Consider the following 9,266-nt stretch of genomic DNA (forward strand, 5'->3'; position numbering starts at 1 on the left):
ACAAATTACTACATAAAGCCCGTTTGTGAATTCTTACCCAAAACGAAAAAGTATGACGTCGAAAAATCAAATTAAAAAAGACACGTGATTTGACAGTTTTGGCCATTTCTGGAATCTTACCAAAAACGAAAAACTCTAACATCGAAAAATCGAATTGAAAAAGACACTTAGTTTGGCACTTTTGGCCATTTGTGAAATCTTACCGTAAAACGAAAAATTCTGACATCCAAAAATGTGGAGTCGTACTGGGTCCGCGCGGGAGACCGGAGAGCCGCAGCAAAACGAGGTAAAACATCGTCGGAGGCGTGAGCATGGACCACCAACGTCATGGTTGGGGCGCATGGCCAGGACGCCGGTGCCATGGCGGTGGCGCCTGGCTAGGACGCCGGCACCGTGGAGGTGGCGCCTGGCCAAGACGCCAGAACCGTGGTGGTGGCTTCCAGGCTAGGCGCCAAACCCACGGTCCTGGCGTCTTGGCCAGGCGCCACTCCCACCGTGGCGGCGTCCTGGCCATGCGCCACTGCCATGGTGGTGGTGGTCCTGCCAGGCGCCACTGCCTTTAGTTTTTTTTTTTTTTTTTTTTTTTGTTTATAAATTCTAAAAAAAAAAGAAAATGTTTTATTTGTAATTATGTTTTTAATATTTGTTAATAAATTTATTTTATAATTTTGTATGTGGAAATTAGATGTTTAATGTTTTTGTATTTTTTTATTAAATAAATTGGAAAAATTTAAATTGTAAAAAAAATATGTATAACTTGAAATAATATTTTACATATTTGCTAATAAATTTATTTTATAATTTTGTCTGTGGAAATTAGATTTGTGTTAATAATTTACAAAAAAATTAATTATGTCTTAATTTTGTTTGTGTATGAATACTTTTACACATAATTATGTTTTAATTTTGTATGCGTATGAATACTTTTATAAATGATTATGTTTTAATTTTGTATGTGTATGAATACTGTTATACATAATTATGTTTTTAATTTTGTGTTAATTTACGCTTTACATAATTATATGTATTTAAATATAATATCTAATTTATGCAGGATTACGGTGGAGACGGAAATGATTACAGTGGGATATTTGTACATGATGGTCCCTTCGAAGATGCTCAACAAGCGATTGATTGGGCTAAACAGGTTGCAATTATTTCTGGTTTTTGCTTGGTAGTAACAAGTCATAAATCTCAACGGGATGGTAGAATGGATCGCATTTTGAGATGCGACCGTTATCGCAAAAGAGAAGAAAGAGATTTCAGTACAGCCACTCGGTTTGATACAAAGCGGAAAGGTTGTGGGTGTGAGTTCAGAGTAAAGGTTCGGCAACTAGAGAGTCGTGAAGGTTGGGAAGTGAAAGGTTACTCCAAATGGGGGTATCACAACCATGAGATGATAGTATATGAAGTGGGTCATCGACAATTGAGCGGCTTAAGTCCTGCTGCAAAACTGGTTGTCAAAGAAATGAGTGATGCTCAAGTGAAGCCTGCTAAAATATTAGCATCTGTGCTAGAGAAATTTCCTGAAGACCAGCCAAACCGAAGACACATCTACAACGTCAGACAACAACTGAGGTTTGAACGGTCAGAGGGAAGGAACCCTATACAGCAGCTTCTACACCAGGCACAAGCACGTGGTTACCTGTTCTGGTATTATTCTGATGAAGATACAGCGGAGGTGACTCATCTATTCCTTGTGTATCCTGATTGTGCTGATATGATCAAGTCTTGGCCAACTGTGATTTTGATCGATTCAACGTACAAGACAAACAAGTACAAGTTCCCACTGGTTGAGATGATTGGGATGACTCCAATGAACCAGAACTTTCTGATTGGCTATGCTGTCATCAAGGATGAGACGGCTGCGAGTTATCATTGGGTCTTGGAGAAGCTGAGAAACTACATCGGCCCTAATGTTCAGCCATTAACCATCGTCAGTGATTGTGAGGGAGGTCTCTTTGCCCCCATAGCAGAGTTGTTTCCAGAATCGAAGCACTTATTATGCACATGGCACATCAACAACTGTGTGAAAGTGAAAGCCTACAACCTCTTCAACAAGAATTTGGAAAGTGCAGAGAGATTGGTTAATGGTAAGTGGCGGAAGATCCTTCAAGCTACCACGGAGGCAGAGTACGATCGAGCCTTGGCTAACTTCATGGATTCGTACCAATGGTGTCCGGCACTGATAAACTATGTGATGCAGCAGTGGGTACCTCATAGGGAAAAGTTTGTCAAATATTGGACAAACCAAGTACTTCATTTTGGAAACACTACAACATGTAGAGTTGAGAGTGCTCATAGAGCTACGAAGGACTGGATTGATTCTTCCACCGCTGCTTTGGATACACTGTTCGAGAGAATAAACAAGGCAATTGAAACTCAGAAGAACGGCCCTCCAGGCACCGCACCCTTAACCACCCAAGAATCATTAACGGCCCTCGACCGTTTTCTGCTTGCCCCAGACACGGTAGATGCAGATGATGTGCCAGATCTACTCACAAACCTACCATCCCTACCCTTACGCACATCTACCCTATGCGTCTTGTACATGTCATCTAGCCTCTGACTGAATGAACCGTAATCATCATATGGTCCACTCCCATCGTCCACATCCTCATATGCGTCCTCCTCCTCCTCCTCCTCCTCCTCCTCATCATCATCTTCATCCTCATCCCGATGGTGAACCCGTTCTCTACGAGCCGAGGCCGAAATACCACGGGATCTAAGATGTCTGGGCCCCGAGCTCTCCATCGAGTAGTTTCCAGACCTAATAAGGTCTAAATTCTTCCCCGCACCATGACGAAAATGCGACACCTTCAAAAAATAAAAAAATGTATACACATTAAAAAAATTATAAGAAAATAACTACCAAAAACAAAATCAAATGAACTAAAAAATACTAGCAAACTACCCTGAAAAAGAAATTAACAGAACACTTAAAATAAATTACAGAATAAAATATACACAAACAAAGAAAAAAAAAACCAACACATAAAAAATTTATATAAACATAAAAGAAAAAAAAAACCTAAACGAAAATATATCAACTAAATAGAGAAACATACTAACAAATTGCAATAACAAATATACAAAAAAAATTGTACAAAACAAACATACAAAGAAATGGAAAGGAAGTATAAATGTAAAAAAAATACAACAAAATTGAAAAAAACTTAAAAACACATAAAACACAAACAAAATTTCAAAAAAAATTAGGGGAAAAAACAAAAAACAAAAACAATAAAAAAATTATGATTTTAAAAAAAAATTAACAAAATAAAAAAAAAACTGATTTTAAGAAAAAAAAAACCATAAAAAAACAAAAACCCAAAGAAAAATACTGAAAAAAACAAAAAACAACAAAAACATAAAAAAAATTTATGATTTTCAAAAAAATAAACAACATACAAAAAAACTGATTTTCAAAAACAAAACCATAAAAAACAAAAACCCAAAGAAAATTACTTAAAAAAACAAAAAACAACAAAAACATAAAAAATTTATGATTTTTCAGAAAAAAACAAAATAAAAAAAAACCATAAAAAAACAAACACTCAAACAACATTACTTAAAAAAACCAAAAAAAAAACCTAAAAAAACGATTTTAAAAAAAAATAAATAAATAAAACATAAAAAAAAAGGGGGCGCATGGCTGGGAAGCCACGCCATGGGTGGCGGCGCCTGGCTAGGACGCCAGATCGCTGGTGGCGGCGCCTGGCCAGGACGCCATTCCTGTGGTGGCGGCGCCTGGCTAGGACGCCACACCGGTGGTGGCGACGCCAGATCCAGACGCCATGGCCGTGGTTCCGGCGTCTGATTCTGGCGCCACCTCCACCGCCGTGACGTCCTCCCCATGCGCCCCACCATGCCACGGTGTTTTTTTTTTATTTTTTTTAACGGAAAAAAACCAACCTTGCCACCGTGAGACCTCCTTCCCTCCGCCGCCGCCGCCGCCAATTCCTTGCCTTGCCGCCTTGACATTGCCGAATTTTGATTTTTTTTTTTAAAAACGTAGAATGAAAGTGGCACAGATTTTTTTTGTTTGGGTGATGAGAGAGTGTTTTTTTTTTAGGTCAAGGGTTTTTTTTTAGGTCAAGGGTAATATTGTCAACTCAATGGAAATGTGCGGGCTTTAGTTGGTAATTTGTAGGCGATGTTTAGCAATTCACGAAATTTATTAACTAGATGTGTCATCCTTCGTTTTGTCTTTAGTATAAAGTTTTTTATTAGCTCTAAGTCTCGAAGGCCTTGTTTAGTTCACCTTATTTTGGTTGATCTGTCTGATTTAATTTGATTTGAAATTATCTTATCTGATCTGACCTGCATTTATTTATTTTTTTACTTGAACTTATTTTTTCTAATTTGATCTAAAGTAAATTTAATTATTTTATTTTTCTAATTTTAATTTTAATGCTATCATATAATTAATTTTATTATTACTATTTTAATTTTGGAAAAATTGCCCGGAATAATCCCACCTTTGGGTTATTTATAAATAATCCGATCTTTATACCCAATCTGCTCATAAAACGGTCCCGAGTGACCAGTAATTGGTTGAAGAAGTAATTTTTTTTATTAAATTTAATTTACACATGTCACAACTTAATTTGTCCAAAATTACAAAAAATTTAATAATAAAAGAAAGTAAAATCAAATTAAAAAAAAAAAACCAACCACCGCCTAAGCCACACCACTTCAGCCACCACCATCTCCACCACCACCCAAACCCAGACCCTAGAATCACCACCCACCCAGACCCAAAACCACCGCCACCTAGACCCGAAACCATCAGGATCCCACCCTAGCCAACCCAACCCCAAAACCCCCTTCGAAAAATCGAAAACTCACCAAACCAGACCCTAGGAAATGGGTTAGGGAGGTCGGCACGCCTGAATCGATGTCGGGGGAGGACAACACGATCAGAATGGGGGACAGGGAAGGTAGGCACAGTCAGAAAAGGGACGGGAAGGGGCTGGGATCGGGACGGGAAAGGGATTTTCGAGGGTTAAGGGATGGTTTTAGGGCTGCCGATGTTTTTGAAACTGCTTGACCTGGTTTTTCGTAGGGGAGGGAGGGGGTTGGTGGTTCAGAGGAGGGGGAGGGGTGTCGCTTGCACGCCGGAGCTGGCGCTGGGGTTGGGGGCTGGCTGGCCAGAGCTGCGTGGCAGAGGACTCAGGCGATGGGGGCGACGGTGACTTGGGCGGTGGGTGGTTTTTTGAATATTAATTTTTTTTTTCTTTAAACAAAAAAAAATTTAATTTTTTTTAAAAAAAATTTTTATTTTATTTTTACAAGTATTGTTTTTTTACCAATCACAGGCCGCCACGTGTCTGGTTACTTGTTATAAAAAGTTATATGACTGGTTGGGACCATTTTAAGCGAATTAGGTATAAATGTCGGATTATTTAAAAATAATCCAAAGGTGGGATTAATTTTAGCGGATGCCCCAAAGATGGGATTATTACGGGCAATTTTTCCTTTAATTTTTTTATTATGAAAACAGCATAATATTAATAATATCTCAGAAGATTTATAGAAAATTAGTGGGAAGCAAAGATGATATTATTGTTGTTATTGTTGTTGTTCCAATTAATTTATCATTAATTTTTAATAATCTTAAAATACAATGGTCAAATAAACAAATAAACATGACCAACAAACGATGGATGGACAATTTTATTGAAAATGACAATACATGCATATATTTGACCATGAGGTAATGGGGATATCCGAGTACTAGTGGATATTTGTTTTCGATCAAAGATAAAGATACCTTAGCCTATATGCCCGAATTTCGAAAATAATAATAAGGAAAAATTAACAACAATAAGTCGAACTTTAGATGATCTTCCAAAAATAAGTTCAACTTTGATTAATTCAAGAATAAGTCTAACTCTGATGTCTATTATCATAAATGAATATTTTTACCTGTGACTACAAACAAGTCACCAATTGGCTTATACAATAATTAACTATCCATTTTTTTAATTTTGAAATAATAAATACTAATTTTTCCTAAATAAAACTGTAGTTGAAAAAATTTGGGTTGTACGCTAGGTGTGGATGTAATACCTCATATTTTTATATGTATATTAATTAAAAACATTATTTTATGAAATATTTAAATAATCCGAAATGAATTATTTATGGTATTTTAATAATTTAAAAAGGTTTATTTTAATTAAAAGTTCATTTTTATTTATTTAATTATTTTGGAAATATTTTATTTTATTATTTAGAAACTTTGGGGCATATTTAAATTATATAAGGTAGTTTTAAGGTCAATGGAATTTTAAAGAAAGTCAAATGCCAATTGGAATAGGAGTAGGAATCATTAAGGGTAGAAAAGGGAATTAAGTTAGCAGGGTTTTGAGAGAGAGTATAAATACCCATCTTATGAGCAAATTAGACTTTGCCCAAGGTGGAGAATACCCAAAGGTAAACTCTTTCTCTCTCCTCTTATTTTTCTCTCTCCCTTAATTTTTCCCCCTCCCTCACAAACACTCACACACACACACACACTAAGGTGGTCGGCCGCTGTCGCCACCACTTCCCACCGGCTGACCACCGCCACAGTAGCAACTGGCAACAACAGCCGCCTGCGTGGAGGGCTCAACAGCCCCCTACCCGTGCGTGCGGTTATGTTAAAAAAAAATTCTTCTTTGTTTTAATTTTAGGAAAAATTGCTTTAAATAATACGACCTTTGCTCCGTCCGCTAAAAACAAGTTGACCTTTTGTTTATTTCAGAATAATACGAACTTTGGGGGGTGTCCGCTTCAAACAAGTTATTTTACCTCCAACCTGAATAACCGATTAAAATTTTCAATAAATTTGTTTAATAATTTAATTGACTCTTAATTAAAACTTTTAATTATGGTTAATTAATAATTAAAATAATTAAAATCTTAAAAAAACAAAAAAAATACACACCTCCACCACCAGCCACCCTTTCCCCTTCCCCGGCGACCTTCCCCTTCCCCAGCAACCTATTAACCCAGCCCTCGGCGCGGGTCCTCCTCCCTTGAACCACGAATCCCCTCCTCAAAACCCTTCTCCCTCGCCGACGCTAGCTTTCCCACCACAACCACCCAGCCAGCCTTCATCGCAGCAATCGGCGATTTCGTGGTTAATTGACGGGATCAAAGGGCGTAGTTTCGTGGCTAAGGAAGGTGAGAGAGGATGGTTTCAAGGTTGGGCAAGGTGCGGCGATTTCGAGGCTGGTTAAGGTGCGACAATTTCGAGGCTGGGCAAGGTGAGGGTGGTGGTTTCTGGCTGGGAAAGGGAAGGGATAAGGTTTTTGGGCTAGGCAGCAAGGGAAGGGGAAAATGTCGATGGATGGCTGGGAGGGGATGTGGGTGGTGTGGCTGCGCAAGGAGAGGGTATTCGTGGTGGTCATGGGAGAGTGTGGTGGCGGTAGTGGTGGAGAAAGGGAGGCATTAGTGGCTGGGAATAAGGGGCAGCGAGGGAGGGGGGTCAACGCCGGCGCCGGAGGAAGGAGATCTAGGCGTGGCCGGCGTCGGAGGTGGTTGGTGGGGAAGATGGTGGGTGGGGGATTTTTTTTTTTTAAAAATAAAATAAAAAATTAATAAACTTTTAAAAATTAAAAACATTAAATTTTTTTTTAAAAACAAATAAAATTTCAAACCAATCATACAATGACACGTGTCCATATAACCTGTTAATCAAGTTAATAACCGGTCATAACTTGCTTAAAGCGGAGTACCCCTAAAGGTCGTATTATTCTGAAATAAACAAAAGGTCAACTTGTTTTTAGCGGACAGAGCAAAGGTCGTATTATTTAAAGCAATTTTTCCTTAATTTTAATCCAACTTTGATTAATTATTATTTTTGGGTGTGTGTGATGATTTTATTGTATTTTAGAAATGATTATTATGTATATAATTTTCAGATTTAGTTTTTGAATTAAAAAGCCCCAAATTAAAAACCCTAGGTTTCTAAATTAATGTTTATTGATGAAATTTGATTGTAATAGATTAAAATTATTGAAATTAATGTTTTTAAACAAAATTATAGCAAGTTTATAAGTTTTTATAATGCTGGAATTTTTATATAAAGGCTAGAATTATGTTTCTTGAAAGAACTTTTAATTACCCACTAATTGGGAATAAAAGTAGGTGGTTTAAATTAATTTTCAGCATGTTTTAGAAGGTTTAAAAGTGATTTAAAGAGTGTATATATGGCTGGAAATTTATTATGAATAGGTAATAATGTCTCTTTGTAATTTTGGGTTGTAGGAGACTTCCAAGTGAGTGATTTCATATAGTCGTGACGATTTTGAGATCATATTCGAGGTACATTCGCGTACTCGGTAATTATTTAAGTGTCTAGAAGCATGTTAGGCTTTGTTAAATTAATTCCTAGGTAGTATCATCATGATTGGTATTGGTTTGAATTGTTGATTGGATTAATGTTGGTGATTGATTTGTGAAGTATGGATAATTGTGGTAAATTGATGATTGGAATTAATTATGGTGGCTTGTTGATTATGAACCACACTTTTATTATTGGCTTGATTGAGAGCATGTTTAATTAAACTAAATGTTTAATTTGGCTTGGAATATAAAAAGGGAATTTTATTATGGTTCATATAATTTTATTTGATGCTTTAAGCATGGGAATTGAGCTATTAAGTGTCTTAGTACACAGGAATAAAATATATTGCGGTGCCTAAGTGCACTTAATGTGTTCTAAACACCGAGGGATAGGATTTGCGGTGCTTTATGCGCTTAAGGTGTTATTTAACGCCGATGTAGTTTATAAAGGGTTCAACATTAAATTTACGTGGTCACTAATTATTTAAGAATTAAACGGGTATGTTTGATTGCTTGGATGAATTATGATGATTGATTGTGTTGTGGATTGAGAGTCATCACCAAGTCTAAAAATATGTAAAACAACGTAAAGTGAAAGAGATTACACACCAAAACTCTTGGAACGTATATACCTTGAGTATGAACATATGGGGGGAGTTATGTGACTTTATAATTATAACTTCTACTGGGAGTACAAGACGCTGTATTTTTCTTTTATTATTTTATGCGCAGGACATCCTTCAATTTCATGGGACATTTGTCTACCCGGTTAGCTCCCGGTGTAGTTTACCTCAATTTATTTGGGGCTGAGATTTGGTGGGAAACCCGTTCGATGTGTAATCAAATTAAATAAGCAATTCATTTATTTATTGGTTGGTTTTATTGTATGTTGTATGCTTGTAACAGGTGCACAAGGTAAGTTGTGTGTT

This window comes from Chenopodium quinoa, unplaced genomic scaffold, assembly GCF_001683475.1.
Source record: "Chenopodium quinoa cultivar QQ74 unplaced genomic scaffold, ASM168347v1, whole genome shotgun sequence".
Classification (NCBI taxonomy): Eukaryota; Viridiplantae; Streptophyta; class Magnoliopsida; order Caryophyllales; family Amaranthaceae; genus Chenopodium; species Chenopodium quinoa.